This window comes from Phoca vitulina, unplaced genomic scaffold, assembly GCF_004348235.1.
Source record: "Phoca vitulina isolate PV1807 unplaced genomic scaffold, GSC_HSeal_1.0 scaffold35, whole genome shotgun sequence".
Taxonomy (NCBI): Eukaryota; Metazoa; Chordata; class Mammalia; order Carnivora; family Phocidae; genus Phoca; species Phoca vitulina.
Genome location: NW_022589738.1, coordinates 4471144 through 4483861, shown reverse-complemented (window position 1 = coordinate 4483861; position 12718 = coordinate 4471144).

The following is a 12718-nucleotide window of genomic DNA, read 5'->3' as shown; positions in this document are numbered from 1 at the left end:
ACATCAGAGGTTCCCACTACCTGCTTCTTAGGTTCAATTAATTTGCTAGAACAGCTCACAGAACTCAGAGAAACACTTGCCTTCCCAGATTCCTAGTGTATTATATCAGGATAGAAGTCAGGAACAGCCAGATGGAAGAGATGCACAGAGCAAGGGAAGAGGAAAGGAGCAGAGCTGCTGGGCTCTCTCCAGCACATGACTTTCCCTGAATCTCCAGGCGGTCACCAGTTCAGAATCTCTCTGAACCCCACCCCTTTTTGGGTCTTTATGGAAGCTTCATTACATAGGCATGAATGATTCATTCATTGGCCCCTAGGGATTGAACTTCATCTCCAGCCCTTCTCCTCTCCCCAGAGGTCAGGCAGCAGGAGGGAACAGTTCAACTGTCTAAGCATGTGGTCGGTGCCCCTGGCAATCAGCCCCCATCCTTAGGTGCTTTCCCAAAATCACTTATTAACATAACAAAGACACCTTTACCACTCTCATCACAGGAAATGCTAACGCCTTTAGGAGCTCCGTACCAGGAAAGGGACAAAGAACAAATATGTATTTCTCGGGCGCCTGGGTGGCTCAGTCGTTGAGCGTCTGCCTTCAGCTCAGGTCATGATCTCAGGGTCCTGGGATCGAGCCCCGCATCGGGCTCCCTGCTCTGCCAGAAGCCTGCTTCTCCCTCTCCCACTCCCCCTACTTGTGTTCCCTCTCTCGCTCTGTCTCTCTCTGCCAAATAAATAAATAAAATCTTTAAAAAAAAAAATGTATTTCTCATTATAAATCATAGTAACACAAAAGGTAAGACAAGATTTTAATGAGAGAGGATAATAAGGGTCTGTTTGCTGATTTATGTAAATGAGGATATATAAAAGTACATAAATCTTAAAGGTACAAGCTGAAAAATTCTACATATATAGACATACATATAAATCACCAACCACATCAAGATATGGAATATTTCCAGCACCTCAAAGGCTCCTTTGCGGCTTCTTTATGTTGGTTTTCCCCAAAGGATAACCATTATTTTATTATCATAAATCAGTTTTGCCTGTTTTGAACTTTATATAAAGAAATGATACAGACTGTGAGTGTGTTTTGTTATGTGTTTTGTTATATTCTTAGTTTTTAACTAAGAATGCTGTAGCCCAGAGGACATGTGATGGTGGGATTCAGTCAACAAACCAATGTAGAATATAAGGAATGTCTCTTTTCCAGTCGTATGTACTCTGGAGGTGTTCTCATCCTAACAAAAAAGCCTGGGTGAAATAGAAAACCCTTCTCATAGCACGAAAGAAAACACTCTGCCTATTTGAAAAGAGGGATTTAGTGATGACTACAGTCTCAATGGCAGAAAGTGAATGCTTAGTATTTCAGTGTGGTATGGATATATCTGCAGAAACAAACACGATTGCTAAAAGCTAGAATAATTACAACAGTTGCTATGATTTGTGAGTAGAGACCGGGACCTTTTATAAGCAGGATGTCCAGTGTGCACTGCTGAGTCCCAAGGGCTTAAAACACTTCTTGGTGATCAAAGGGAGGAAAATGGCAGAAAAGAAGGATCCTGAGCGCAGCTTGTCCCACGGACACAAGGTAAGAGTTACATCTGTGTAACTACCTCTAAAAATGACCTGAGGACTAGCAAAACACACCTTCCACACTTAATCATAGAAAGGAGGCCACATCAAAAAAGACAGCAGAAGCAGAGATAATGATGGGAACCAAAACCCCAAGGAGACTCACCACCAATGGGAGGGACGCCACGAGCACTAAGAAGCAAGAGGGTCAACTTCCACACCAGACACCCCAGAGATGGGGGACATGCACCAGGAACACAAGTCCCCATAGCATTTGGCTTTGAAAACCAGTGGGGCTTAACTTGGAGACCTTTTAAAATCAGAGGGGCTTAACTCCAGGGACTTGAAAAATCAGGAAGCTTAACTCCAGGAGAGCCAGAGGGCAACAGGAAATGGCGCCCCCACCCCTCAAGAGCCCGGATAATAAATAAGCCGGCAGAGACACAGGGTAGAAGCAGCAGTTTAAAAAGCACCTGGGGTACACGTAGAGGACAGGTATTTACTTAGAACATGCACTGGAGGGGCAGGGATTTTTCAGGAGACATCTCTGGGAACGAAGTGCTGGCAGATGCCATTTTTCTTCCCCTCTCCCAGCCCAAATAGCTGGATACTGGCAGGAGCCAGCGCTAACACTTCCCACCTATCTTGCTAGCACCAGGTGACCACCCCCACATTCCCCTGTGGAGATCCCCCGTCCCATCTGCCCACATGGGCAGGTGTCCCTCCAAAGTAGCTCCTGCCCAGCCACACCCTGCAGGCGGCACGGGCAGGGACCAGTGTCACTGGGAAGTGACTCCTGCCCTGGGGCGAGGTAGGAATAACCACACACACGGCTGCAGTTCCAGCAGCTTTGCCTCCCAGCTGGCTGCACAGGGAGCAGGCCCTGCCCGTTGGTGCAGCTGCCGCTGTGGCAGGAAGGCCCCTTACAGACAGCTAGCACACTGCCAGCCCCGGCCCCCCAACAGCCTCGAAGGAGGTCAAGCAGGGGTGGTGCCCTGCCATTCAGGGTGCAGGCCAGGTGGGTTGTTGTGGCTGCCGGGGCTGAAGAGAAACGTGGCTCCGCCACAGCAGGGCGCACACAGCCCACAGAGGGGACACTCCGAGAGCGCCTGGTTCTGGTGACCAGGGGCCACTGTGCTACAGAGCAGCATCGGACCTCTTCTTCATAAAGCCACTACTTCCAAGACCAGAAGACACAGTTGACCTTCCTAACGCATTGAAACACACTGAGTTAGACGAAATGAGGAGTCAGAAGAGTATTCTTCCAATAAAAGAACAGGACAAAATCACAACAAAAAAAGCTAAATGAACTCGAGATAAACAACATGCCTGATCAAGAATTCAAAGCAATGGTCATGAAGATACTAGACTGGAGAAACAAGTGGAGGATCTCGGTGAGACCTTCAACAAAGAGCAGGAAAATATAAAAAACCAATCAGAGATGGAGAACTCAGGGGCTGAAGTAAAAAATACACTAGAGGGAATCACCAGCAGATTAGAGGATGCTGAAGAAAGGATGGGGGATCTGGAAAACAAAGTAATGGAAAGCAACTAAGCAAAACAGCAAGAGGAAGAAAACTATTTTAAAACGCAAACAGGAGGGGTGCCTGGGTGGCTCAGTTGGTTAAGCGACTGCCTTTGGCTCAGGTCATGATCCTGGAGTCCCTGGATCGAGTCCCGCATTGGGCTCCCTGCTTCTCCCTCTAACCCTCCCCCCTCTCATGTACTCTCTCTCTCTCTCTCTCATTCTCGCTCTCTCAAATAAGTAAATCTTAAAAAAAAAAAACAACACACAAACAGGTTAAGGCAACTCAGCAACATAATCAAGCATAGTAACAGCTGCATTATGGGGATCCCAGGGGGAGAAAGGGGGAAGGATGGCAAACCTATGTGAAGAAACAATAGTTGAAATTTTCCCTAATGAGGGGAAGGAAACAGACATTGACATCCAGGAAGTGTAGAGAACCTCTAACAACATGAAAACCAAGGAGGTCCCACCAAAACATGCAGTAATTAAAATGGCAAAAAGGAGTGATAGAGAATTTTAAAAGCAGCAAGAGGGAACCAAACACATACAAGGCAATATATATATACATGATGTCATGTTCATAAAATTCAGGGGGAAGTAAAAATTTATGACTTTTAGAATGGGTTCAAACTTAAGCAACCATCAATTTAATATAAACTGCTATATGTAACACACAGATCATATATATGAACCTAATGGTAACTACAAATCAAAATCCTACATACATATATACAGAAAACCAGAAAGGAATCTGTCCATAACACTTAAAAAAAAGTCATCAAACCACAGGGAAGAGAGCCAAAGAAAGGAACAGAGAAGAACTACCAAAAAAAAAAAAGAAAAAGAAAAACCTGTGAGGTAATAAAAAAGGCAATAAGTAATCAATAAGTACTTCATTTATTTTTTTTAAAGATTTTATTTATTTGAAAGAGAGAGACACAGCGAGAGAGGGAACAGAAGCAGGGGGAGTGGGAGAGGGAGAAGCAGGCCCCCCCGTGGAGCAGGGAGCCCGGTGTGGGGCTCGATCCCAGGACCCCGGGATCATGACCTGAGCTGAAGGCAGATGCTTAACGACTGAGCCACCCAGGTGCCCCTCAATAAGTACTTCAAATGTAAATGGACTAAATGCTCAAATTGAAAGACATAGGGTGATTGAATGGATAAAAAGCCAGACCCATCTATATGCTGCCTACAAGAGACTCACTTCAGACCTAAAGACACGTGCAGACTGAAAGCGAAGAGATAGGAAAACATCTACCATGTAAATGGAAGCAAAAAACCCTCCAAAAAACAAAAACAAAAACAACTGGGGAAGCAATGCTTCTATCAGACAAAAGAGACTTTGAAACAAAGTCTATAGCTGCAAAGAAAGGCACTACATAATAATAAAGGGAAAATCCAACAAGAAGATGTACCAGTTGTCAATATTTATGCACCAGGGATGGGAGTACCTAAATACATAAAGCAACTATTAACAGACATAAAGGGAGACATTGACAGTAATACAGAAAGGATATGGGGCGCCTGGGTGGCTCAGTCAGTTAAGTGCCTGCCTTTGGCTCAGGTCATCATCTTAGGGTTCTGGGATCGAGCCCCAAGTCAGGCTCTCTGCTCAGCAGCAAGTCTGCTTCTCCCTCTCCCCCTGCCTCCGTGATAGCTCTACCTCTCCTTCTGTGTCAAATAAAAAAAAAATCTTTAAAAAAATGAGAAAGGATAAAAGCCTATGATCATCTCAAAAGGAACAGAAAAATCATTTGGCAAAACACATCTCTTCATGATAAAAACTCTTAACTAAGTAGGTTTGAGGGAACACACCTCAACAAAGTGAAGGCCATGTATGTCAAACCCACAGCTAATATCAACTCAGTGGTGAAAAACTGACAACTTTCTGCCTAAAATCAGAAACAAATAACATAATAACATCCTTATGTCCACTCTCACCCCTTTTCTTCAACATGGTACTGGAAGTCCTAGTCTTAGCAATCAGACGAGAAAAAGAAATAAAAGGCATCCAAATTGGAAAGACAAGAAGTAAAAAACTGTCACTATGTACAGATGACATGATACAGAGAAAACCCTAATGACTCCATCAAAAAACTACTAGTACTGATATATGACTTTAGTCAAGTCACAAGATACAAAATATACAGAAATCTGTTGCATTTCTATACACAAATAAAGTATCAGAAAGAGAAAATAAGAAAAAAAAAAATCCCATTTACAGGTGCATTAAAGAGTGTAATACCTATACGACTGAGCCACCCAGGCGCCCCTCTCTATATATTTTAGACTTTACACCTAAAGAGTGTAATACCTTGGTTAATAAACTTAACCAAGGAGGTGAAAGACCCTTACTCTGAAAACTATAAAAAAAACTGATGAAAGAAATTAAAGATGATGCAAACAAATGTAAAGATATCCCATGCTCATACACTGGTAGAATCCGTATCATTAAATTGTCCATACTACTTAGAGCAATTTACATGTTCAATGCAATGCCTATCAAAATACCAACAGCATTTTTCACAGAACCAGAACAAATAATCCCAAAATTTGTATGGAACCACAAAAGACCCCGAATAGTCAAAGCAACCTTGAAAAAGAGGAGCGAAGCTGGAGGCATCACAATTCCAGATTTCATGATATACTGCAAAGCTATAATAATCAAAAGAATATAGGACTGGCACTAAAATGGACTTGGGTCTGTGCAACAGAACAGAGAACCCAGAAATAAACCCACACTTATCTGCTCTATTAATCTACGACAGGGGAGGCAAGAATATACAATGGGGAAAAGATGGTCTCTTCAACGACTGGTGCTTTAAAAAATACACACAAAAGCTACATGCAAAAGAATGAAACTGGACCTCTTTCTTGCATTGTACATAAAAATCAACTCAAAATCGATTAAAGACCTAAATGTGAGACCTGAAACTATAAAACTCTTAGAAGAAAACATAGGCGGTAATTTCTTTGACATCGGTCGTAGAAACATTTTTCTAGATAGGTCTCCTCAGGAAAGGTGAACAAAAGCAAAAATAAAGTATTGGGACTACATCAAAATGAAAAGCTTTTGCACAGTACAGGAAACCATCAATAAAACAAAAAAGACAACCTACTGAATGGGAGAAGATATTTGCAACTGATAGGTCTGATAAGGGATTAAAGTCTAAAATATATAGAGAGGGGCGCCTGGGTGGCTCAGTCGTTAAGCCTCTGCCTTCAGCTCGGGTCATGATCCCAGGATCCTGGGATCGAGCCCCGCATCGGGCTCCCTGCTCCGCGGGAAGCCTGCTTCTTCCTCTCCCGCTCCCCCTGCTTGTGTCCTCTCTCTCGCTGTGTCTCTCTCTGTCAAATAAATAAATGAAATCTTTAAAATAAAATAAAATATAGAGAGAACTTATACAACCTAACACCAAAAAACCCAATAATCTGCTTAAAAATAAGCAGAGGACCTCAAGAGACGTTTTTCCAAAGACGACACACAGATGGCCAATGGGCACGTGAAAGAATGTTCAACATAACTAATCATCAGGGAAATGCAAATCAAAACCACACTGAGATAGCACCTTACACCTGTCAGAATGGCTAAAATCAAAAAGACAAAGACAAACATTGGCAATGGGGGCACCTGGGTGGCTCAGTAGGTTAAGCATCTGCCTTTGGCTCAGGTCATGATCCCGGGGTCCTGGGATCGAGCCCCGCATTGGGCTCCCTGCTCGGCAGGAAGCCTGCTTCTCCCTCTCCTGCTCCCCCTGCTTGTGTTCCCTCTCTCGCTGTGTCTCTCTCTGTCAAATAAATAAATAAAATCTTTAAAAAAACAAAACAAAACAACAAAACATTGTCAATGATGTGGAGAAAAAGGAACCCTCATGCACTGTTGGTGGGATTCTAAATTGGTACAGCCACTGTGGACAAGACTATGCATGATCCTCAAAAAATTAAAAATTGAACTCCCATATGAGGCAGTAATTCCACCACCAGATATTTATCCAAAGAAAATGAAAACACTAGAAGGTCATGATCTCAGGGTCTTGAGAATGAGCCCTGCATTGGGCTCTGTGCTCAGCGTGGAGTCTGCTTGAGATTCGCTCTCTCACTCTGCCCCTCCCCTCGCTTGCACATACTCTACTCTCTCTCTAAACTAAATACATCTTTATTTAAAAAAGAAAAAAAAATACAAAGAAACTAAGAAATAAACCAAAAAAACAGACTCTTAACTACAGAGAACAAACTGGTGGTTGCCAGAGGGGAGGTGGACATGAGTTGGGCAAAATGGGTGAAGGGGATTAAGAGGTACAAACTTCTAGTTGTAAAAGAAATAAATCATGGAGATGAAAAGTACAGTATATGGAATATAGTCAGTAAGATTGTAATAATGTTGTTTGGTGAGAGATGGGGTCTATGCTTACCATGGTGAGCACTGAGTAACGTAAAGAATTGTTGAATCATTATGTTGTACACCTAAACTAATACAATACTGCCTATTAATTTTACTTCAATGATATATACATATATGTAATAAAAAATAAATGAAGACAAGAACAAGAAAAATTTTTTAAAAAACGGGGGCACCTGGCTGGCTCAGTCGGTAGAGCATGCGACCCTTGATCTCAAGGTTGTGAGTTCAAGCCCCATGTTGGGTGTAAAGATTACTTAAAAATGAATTTTTTTTTTAAGATTTTATTTATTTATTTGACAGAGACACAGCAAGAGAGGGAACACAAGCAGGGAGAGCAGGAGAGGGAGAAGCAGGCTTCCCACAGAGCAGGGAGCCCGATGCGGGGCTCGATCCCAGGACCCCGGGATTATGACCCGAGCCCAAGGCAGATGCCTAACAAATGAGCCACCCAAGTGCCCTAAAAATGAAATCTTTTTAAAAACAAGTTTAATTACAAAGACCTAAAGACAAAAAATGGTAAAGAAAGGGAAAAATAGTTGTGCTCAAAGAATATATTAATAATACTACAGATATACGATTTGATAATTATGAGCCATATTAATATTGATTTCCTTGGCCAAGTTAAACTTGTAAAGAGGAGAAATTATCAACTACTTTTCACAATGGTCAGAAATTTTCTATTTATTTTTTTAAAGATTTTATTTATTTATTTGAGAGACAGAGAGAAAGAGAGAGAGAGAGAGAACATGAGCAAGGGGAGGGGCAGAAGGAGAGGGAGAAGCAGATCCCCACTGAGCAGGGAGCCTGATGCAGGACTCGATCCCAGCATCCTGGAATCATGACCTGAGCCGAACGCAGACACTTAACAGACTGAGCCAGCCAGGTACCCAGAAAATTTCTATTTAATTTATAGTTTACGATAGGTAATGTAACCAAAAAGCTCATCATCCAAATGTTACACAAAAGCATAGAATAGAAAATTGTCTTCTCCACCCCTGTTCCTCACCGGTGTAGTTCTCACCAGTGACAACCTGATACCAGTTTTGGGAGGAGCTTTAGATGTTAGAAGCACTGAAATAAAATAACATGAATCATCTATTAATCAGGTCTATAGTTTTAGATGAATGAATTAATGACATGCCTATTCTTGGGACTACTACTGTTTTGTATGGTACTTTAGGTAGGAGTTTTCATTTACACAATGGCATCACTTCTTCCCTATCGCCAGGCTCCCATGCTTTCAGTAGTCTTCCCTAACTCTGCTTCTCCAGGGGCTCCTTCCTTCTCAAATATGTTCAGGGCTTCCCACCCTTAAATACCCTCATCTCCTTACAAATAGCTTATAACTGGGGTGGGGCAGGGGACACCCGGCTGGCTCAGTCGGTGGAGCGTGTGACTCTTGATGTCAGGGCTTGAGTTCGAGCCCAGTGATGGGTGTGGAGATTACTTAAAAATAAAATCTTTAAAAACAAACAGCTTATAACTTAAAGAGGAAAAAAGATAGCTTGATAGTGGAGAAACCCGTCAGACACTAACTTAAACAAGTGATCAGAATTACCATCACCAGTAATATGTCCAATGGACAGCATGTGGCTCCTGATAAGAAAACATCCTTCACATGGTATTCCTGCCCCAATAGCACAACTCTATCCAATCCTAAGTATCAGAGCAACCCAATATTACATGACATTCTACAAAATAATGGTCAGAAAACATCAATATTATGAAAGACAAAGAAGGCAGAACTGTTCTATATTAATGAGACACAGTGACTCAATGTAATGTGTAAGATCTTGAATTTGCTCCTAGACCAGGAAAACTTGCTATAAAAACATGATGATGAAAATTGACAATACTCGACTAAGGGCCATGGGTTAGGTAATAGTACATCAAATAATTTCCCTGGTTTTGAAATTACACTGTCTTTTGTAAGAAAATGTCCAATTCTTTTTTTTTTTTTTAAGATTTTTATTTATTTGAGAGAGAATGAGAGCCAGAGAGATCACAGAGGGAGAGGGAGAAGCAGACCTGCTGCTGAGCAGGGAGCCCGACATGGGGTTCGATCCCAGGCCCCGGGGATCATGACCTGAGCCGAAGGCAGAAGCTTAATGACTGAGCCACCCAGGTGCCCCGAAAGGGTCCAATTCTCAGCAAGTACATACGTTAAGTATTTAGGGGTAAAAAGGATGGTATCATTAACAGACTGTCCAATTGTTCACAACAAAACTGATGGACGTATGTGTATGTATAGCTTTGTGATCTATATGTATCCATATACACACAGAGGGGACTGATATGCAAATGAAGCAAAATAATTTTGGAAATTTGAAATTACATCTATATCAGAAGTGATCCTCCCCAAATCTCCCAGAATTGGAGTTCTGGGTTGTGGAATGAGTACACTTCTTTACCTTCTCCCCATCAAGACTCCATTAAAATGATAATAAAGGAATTAAAAAGGTACGAAAGCACAACACTGAATAAACAGAATGGGGGTCATTGAGGGACAAGAGAGGACAACAAATATCTGGCGGGCAGTTAAGAGCGGACTGATGACAGCAGATGGGAACAACCTGCAGCCAAGGGTACGGGAGAGGCAGCCGACCGGACTGTCAAGTGCACGGAATGTCTTGGGTTCAGAGTCTCTAGGTTCTGGAGAGGACAGGAGGGAGAAGCCGAATGGATAACCATCAAATACCTACCATCTACTCCCAAACTCCAACTCGAAACACTGCTTGTGACCACGTGGTTAATTGTCCAGCAAGGAACAGCAACAAAATGGAGGATTTTCCTCTAAGAAAGGAGAACAATTCAGAGCTAATGGCAGCTTCCTGCCCATTCACATGGCCAGACAGTAAATAAGTCCTGTGCCCAGTGAGCCCTGTACCGTCACCAACAGTCAAGATCACCAGACAGCTGAGTAAGCCTGCAACTTACAAGAAATAGAAATAACTCCAGCAAAACAACAAAAACCACACACACACACACACACACACAAACCCAAAAAACAAAGCAAAAACAATAACACAACAACCAACAACAAAGAAAATTCAGGGATAAAAAGCAAGCTTACAAAAACAAATCACATTATTTCTTTAAGAGAAATAGGAAAAGAAATTGTATTCTTTAAGCTAGAACATGATGCTGTAACATCATGGAATAATTGGAATACCAAATAAACTTTTGAAATTAAAAAATACAATTACTAACATGGTAACCATCTAAAGAAAAGTTGAAGTTGAAGAAATTTCCCAAATGTGCAGCTCAACACAAGGACAGGGAAAATAGGAGAAAAACGAAGACCTATAGAGACTCAATTCAGGAGGTTCAATCCCCAAATACTGAGTTCCCGAGAGAAAACAGAGATACAGAGGGAGAAACTTACCACAGAAGAAACAAGAGAACATTCCTAGGATTTCAGGAAAATACAAGGTTTACTCAGTGATATTGAAGATCAGTAGCAAAAGACTTGCACTGTCACAGTGAACTTCCTGAATAATGGCGAGACCCAATGGTGCCTGGCTGCCTCAGTAAGAGGTGCATGCAACTCTTGATCTCGGCATTTTGAGTTCAAACCCCACGCTGGGTGTAGAGCTTACCTAAAAATAATAATGGGATGACCCAAAAAGCTTCCAGGAAGAATAAACATATCACTCAAAGAGAAATAATGATCAGCCTGGTTTGAGAATTCTCAACATTAATACCACATGTGTTTTCATCCTCAATTTTTTTTTTAAAGATTTTATTTATTTATTTGACAGAGAGAGACACAGCGAGAGAGGGAACACAAGCAGGGGGAGTGGGAGAGGGAGAAGCAGGCTTCCTGCTGAGCAGGGAGCCTGATGCGGGGCTCGATCCCAGGACCCTGAGACCATGACCTGAGCCGAAGGCAGACACTTAACGACTGAGCCACCCAGGCGCCCCCATCCTCAATTTTGAGTCAAGGTGATTTTCAAACTAAAATTATATAGTCTCAAAACAGAATAAAGACATTTTTAGTCAAAGCCAGGACTCAGCAGTTTACCTTTTCCATATGCTTTCAGAGAAATTTCTGGAGAATATGTTCTGGCAAAATGAGGGGGTAAGCGAGAGGAGGAACAGTAAGTAGGAAACCAATGGTGCGTCTTAGCAAAGCCATGAAAGAAGCCCCTGGAAAACAGCTGTGCAGGGGCCATCAGCTTAGACCGCCACAGGGGAACAGAAGGCTCCAGAAGGGAAGTGTTCTAATTTCTTAGAACCCCCAGGAGGTAACACATCAATATCCACTTTGGTTCTACAGTTAACAAAGTCCGAGCAATATGAACGCTACTGGTTGTTACCTTTTAGAATCAACCTGGAGACCAGATCAGGGGCGCACTGTGGTTAGGGAAAAGAGTATAAATGCTATCAATGTGGTCAGTGTGAAAGGACACAGGACGTCAGCCTGGAGGCGGGAGTAGTGACAAAAAGAGGGCATTAGCATTGATGTCCCAATCTTATCAAGTGGAGAGACAAAGGACACTGGCCATAGTTGATAAGCTAAGAAGCAGAGCTCTAAGCCTATTACTAAAGTCTCGAAGGCAACTAGGAAGGTAACTACAGTCGTTAATAGGACTATATTGGGAGGAAAGGGGAGAAGGGGTGTGGGTGTGAATGAGTTAAATCCTCATCTGTGGAAGCAGAAAGTCACTAGTTATTACTGAAAGTTGGTAAGTTCAGGATTCATATAAACCTATGATTTACCAACATGACACTGGGCAGAGAGTTAGTGTTTACCTCGGGGTAGAAGACGGTTGCTTTTCAGTAGTAGTCCTTCTGCATCATCTGAACTATGTGCATCCGTGACTTCAATTTTTTAACTGTACTTTTTTGATTTCCCAAAAAAAATTCCTCCTCTCTCTCCCCTGTTCCTTTCACAGGGACACTTATAACTTTATACTAGCTTTCTACTCTTTCTCAACTACGCATTCCTCTGCCATAGACCGGACTCGGCGCCAAACTGCCTGCTGAAAATGGTTTTTGTTTTTTGGGGTTTTTTTGGGTTTTTTTTTTGGAAGAGAGAGTACATGTGAGCAGGGGCGAGGCAGAGGGAGAGAGAGAACCCTAAGCAGGCTCCATGCCTGGCACTGAGCCCAACTTGGGGCTTGATCCCAGGACCTCAGCCAAAATCAAGAGCTGGGCGCTTAACGAACTCAGCCACCCAGGCGCCCCTGAAATTGATTTTTTTTTTTTAAAGATTTT